The sequence below is a fragment of the Salmo trutta genome, unplaced genomic scaffold (assembly GCF_901001165.1).
Source record: "Salmo trutta unplaced genomic scaffold, fSalTru1.1, whole genome shotgun sequence".
Lineage (NCBI taxonomy): Eukaryota > Metazoa > Chordata > Actinopteri > Salmoniformes > Salmonidae > Salmo > Salmo trutta.
Window position 1 is genome coordinate 18,725 of NW_021822795.1, and position 4,854 is coordinate 23,578.

At 40.3% G+C, this 4,854-nt stretch overlaps 1 long non-coding RNA gene across 2 annotated transcripts; it reads left to right on the plus strand.

Annotated features, from left to right (window-relative positions):
* Positions 1-214: 214 nt before the first annotated feature.
* On the plus strand, positions 215-4,578 carry LOC115184915 (uncharacterized). 2 transcript variants are annotated; one of them, XR_003874689.1, is made up of 4 exons: positions 215-639; positions 2,099-2,359; positions 3,251-3,370; positions 3,570-4,578. It is a non-coding gene; the product is annotated as an uncharacterized LOC115184915 (long non-coding RNA). The 2 variants fall into 2 exon arrangements; XR_003874688.1 differs by having other exon boundaries at positions 2,099-3,370.
* The last annotated feature ends 276 nt before the right edge of the window (positions 4,579-4,854 follow it).

The window sequence follows — 4,854 nt, forward strand, 5'->3', positions numbered from 1 at the left end:
CAATCCCATAAGGAGTTGTCAGAGAACTGAAACAGACTGGCACCCAGGCAATAACAATACTGCTTCATAAGCAATATTGGTTCAATAACAATCTGACATTCAAACTGACCTCTGTATTTCAAATGCCAATTGTCTTAGAATCTATCACTGCAGTGGCCTCCTCTTGTGATCCTCTCAATACTAGTCTGTCACTTCTATACCAGTCTGTCATTCAAACTGACTCTTAAATTGATCCTGTCTTGTTCCTTAGTATGTGGATGAGGAGGTTGGGCAGTGGCCCTGTCTGGCTTTAATCCCTTGGTCTGGACCCTTGTGTGTTCCTTTCTCTGTAAGTCTATCCATTCTGATAGACACTGTTTTTTCTGGAGTTAAAATTATTTTCCTCTCAAGTAGTGAAATGAAATCATTTTAGAGTAATTATTACCAGTTAGAGTGGGACAAAAATGCAGATGAAATTCTATTGGCGTAAAACAGCATGACCACGCCCACTAATGCTGGTTACATTTAGATTTTGCCGCCATTGGCTATTTGCAAGTGTCTCGTGAATGGAAGGAGTGGACAGATCGAGAGTGTGGATCCGTCCAACATCACAAGTCATTCACAGAATTTCTTCATTTCTAAATTTAATTAGAATTCGAGGTAAGTTCATTGTATATAAATTAAAACTGTTGAAATATTACAACTAGCTAGCATTGTAGTCTTACTGTTACTGCACGATTTGCATAGTCAGATGCTAATGTGAGCATCTAGCTAGAGCTAATTAGCTAGCTACAGTAACATTAAGTTATACCACTTTTGGTGTTTTTGGACAGTATGTACGCTCAGAGGATCAGTGCATCACCTGTTTTACATTTTCAACAGAGCGGTATTAACTATTAACTCAGTAGCTAGCGGACTTTACTGACTACTGCCAGCAGGTTTGTCAGTGCGACATGTTTTACTCTGAAAAGCTGTTAGCAGACAGCGGCAGTTGGTCTGTGCTACGTGTGTTTCACCTAAGTTTAGAGCTATTAGACAGTTTTTCGCTGCAGTTTGGTCGGTGCAACACATGCGTTTTACGCTGAACTTTAGAGCTGTTACTCGTTGACAATTTTTAGCTGCTGTTTGGTCGGTAAAGCAGTTAGTACAGTATTTAGCGGCAGGCAGGTCGATGCAACACGTGTTTTACTCTAAACAGAGCACTGCTCTTGTCACGACTTCCACAGAAGGTGGCTCCTCTCCCTGTTCGGGCGGTGCTCGGCGGTCGTCGTCGCCGGCCTACTAGCTGCCACCGATCCCATTTTCCTTTTCGTTTGTGTCTCTGTTTTTTTCACACCTGTGTTCAGTTTAGTTGATTTCGGTGGGTTTATATACACCCCGCTGCAGGCTAGGCTTTGTGCGGGGTTATTTGTATTTGCTTGTAAGGGGTGCGTGCCTGCACCACGGGGTCGAGGTTTCTCCTCCGTGTGTGCGGTTTTTCCCTGTGGGTGGCGACTACGTTTGTGCGGTTTTTCCCATGTGTTTGTATTGTGCCTTTGGGACCGCCTGATTTTAAAAGTTGTGTGCCACTGGAACTTCTCTGCTCTCCTGCTCCTGATTCCTACACACCCCCCTCCTACTAGGAGGCCTTGTTACAGCTCTCTTGTAATTTGTACCTATTTGTGTTAATGCGATTTACATTTAACTTTCTCTTGTCATCAAGGATGCAGGCTGTACACTTGAAGTACAGGGATTGTCAGAAGTACATTTGTTATGAGGGGCAATTGACCTTCAATTCCTTTTTGGATTCCCCTAAAGTGTGCACTCCCCCTCATGTATTTTAAAGGAATTGACGGATGTGAGGAATATGGTGGGGAACTCCTTCCAGCCATGCTTGCACCAATCCAATGCTTTGAAATGCATGAGGGGAGTGAATGAGTGCACACTTCAGGAAAAGGAAAGAACAGGAATGCAGCCAGAGTAGAATTCATCCCACCCCTCTGTTCTTATTTATATGTATTACATATTTGACGTTTCATGATGATAGTTTGTGTCTTTATGATGTTGTGAAGTTTAACATGCCAAAGAAATTTCCCAAGCTTGGGATAATAAACATCTAATCTCCCTCTTCCCCCTTCAGTGAAGACGTCCCCATCTAAAAAGAGCCAAGCAGGGACCCAGGGGTGCCTACAGAGGGCCATACAGCCGGGTCCACAAACTCTCTGTTCTCCCAGCCCAGCAACAGCAGCCTAGGTGTTCCACACAGCACAGAGACCGAGAGAGGAGGGAGAGGGAGGAAGAGCCCAATGGTCGGCCAAAAGTCAAAAGATTTGTCCCCAACACAAACCGTCTATAAATTATAGAATCCAGACAAAATTAGGCAAATTAGACATTACCAGAGGTATATAGATAATCTTTGACATTACAAACTAACGATACATTACCAACTGACAAACAAGCAAGGAAAGTAACACCTTCCAGAATTAATTACATTTAGGCTAGTTCATAATTATGATGACAAGCCTGTTGCTAGCACTAGTGCTAAGGCTTAGGTAAATTGCTATAGAATGAATTGAAGCCTATATGTTCAAAATCAAATAACTTTATTTTCAGTTTAATGAGTAATAGAAGGGGTTCAGCCAGATAATGAGAATCAGCCATATATTGGTGGTGTCATGTAAATGGATCATAATGCAGAAACCACAATGTCAGCACACGATGTCTCTGATGGGAACTCATTTCATTAATGATATAAAGATGAAACTATGATGGCTGAAGAATTTAGCTAAGAACATGTCTCATTTAATGTATTGTCTTATTTTTAATTTGCTGCAGTGAATCTAAAGAATATTAGTAATTACATTGCCTATTAGCCTATGGTAATTTGGTATGTTATAGTTACTTCAGTACACAGCATGGTCAATAAGATGAAGGGAAATTATTTGGAAGTTGTGATCCAACCTGGAAGAAGTTGTCTCTTGGCAGTGAGCAATTTAAACACAAGCATCGTTTGTAAGGATGTTGAATTTTTTTACTATTGTGATTGCCCATTTCAGTGTCTATTGATGCTAGTGTGTTAAAATGTAGGCAAAATATGAAAAATAACTGGGATTTTGCAGTTTTCATTCAAACACTTTTTTTAAGTGGGGGATGGTCATTAAAATATCCCACTAGACAAGTTGTGGTTATACAATACACAGGGAACCTATAATAGCCTCACTTCCATTTGATTTGAGAGAGGGAAGCAGTCTGGTGGGCAGGAGTTCGGACTTAAAATGTGTGTGTTTCACAGCTGACCCAAAGGCCCTTGAAGTCCTAAAGCTGAGAGCTGAGCTACAGGCAGAAAAATACCAAAACAAAGTGCTGCTGGACACCATGACCACCTTGAAAAGCAAGCTGGCATCCCTAAGAGGTGTATCATCTTTGAATGAACTTTAACATTTAAATAACAGTTGAGAATTAGTCTGTCCTAAGATTAACAGGTGGACTGGATTGTTATGAGTGTCATGATTTCAAACGCTACGTTACTCTTTTTACATAGTCATTGTGCCTGTTTTGAGATGGGGTTAGGGTTAAATAGTTCACAAATGTTATTGTTACCCTGTGTGTAGGGTCTGACCAGCAGTAGGCTACGTGCTGGAATCAGGCGGGGACTCCAGCAGCGAGGGGGAATCAACCAGGGGACTCGTCCTCATTATCTTCCTCTGTCTCTGAGGAGGAACATTTCCCAAAGAAGTGAAGAGCCTGAGGGTGGGTGAAGAAACATTTTTACACAAACTACCCAATTGTACTACCTTACAAATTTGATTTTTTTTTTTTGGGGGGGGGGTTTGTTCTTTTTTCTATTGCAGTGAAAACAGTGAATGGTGTTGTGCAGAGGTACAACCATAGCCGCAGGAAGTATAAATTGAAATACATTTGGCAAAATTATATAGTTACTCCCATCTTGCATTGCCGGGAAACCCGCGATTTAGGCAGCTTGTTGCATTGCCCCCATAGAAATAGAATCCATAGAAGGGTGTTGTAAACTTATGGGTACACTCAAAATGGCTGCATGTCCAGACTTTGTATTTATTATGGATCCCCATTAGCTGCATAGGCAGTTTTAAAAACATTACAATACATGCAGGGGCTACATGAGATTTTCTCAAGAGCAGTTCCTGAGGGGGACACCAAAAGTAGTGATGTAACACAGCCTACGTTGTAATATGTTAAATGTATATTTAGGAACCATAATTACTACAACTGGATAATTGATGGGTACAGTAGTTAACTGAAGGATTGTCTCAACTTGTTCAAATGTTTAAATCATTATAATACTTCTAGTACTAATAGTTATAGCAGTTTTCCTTATCAGTCCAGTATGTATGCAGGTGTTTGTATTTACAACCAGAAATACCAAGAAAGGCCACTAGGTGGCAATGGTACTGTACACTGTATGGGTGCAGTTTTCGTAAATACAATGAACATGATGTGATCTCATCTAAAAGAATCCATTGAGAACCATCGAAGTTGGTCTCCGTATTGAAATGACCTTTTCATTTGATTTTTTCTGATACATTTATATAGTCATTAAATATGTGCCACTGGCCTGAGTCTACTACAATAGCTTTACAAGAACAAAAAAGCTCAAAATAAGTACAGTTCTAAAAGCTACTTCAATGAATAACCCAAATAAATCAACCAAAATATCCTTCAAAATACTTATTTATTGTTCAGTCAGTGTCTCAACTCTTCAAACAGCAGCTATGGACAAGTATGTCACACAAAGTATGCCATTTTAAATAAAATAACAAAATGAATAATTAGTAAGTGCACTGTCAAGTATTAAAAACGACTAAACAAAAGAACAAATATCATACTATACACCAGGGGTTCTCAAACGGGTCCGTGGCC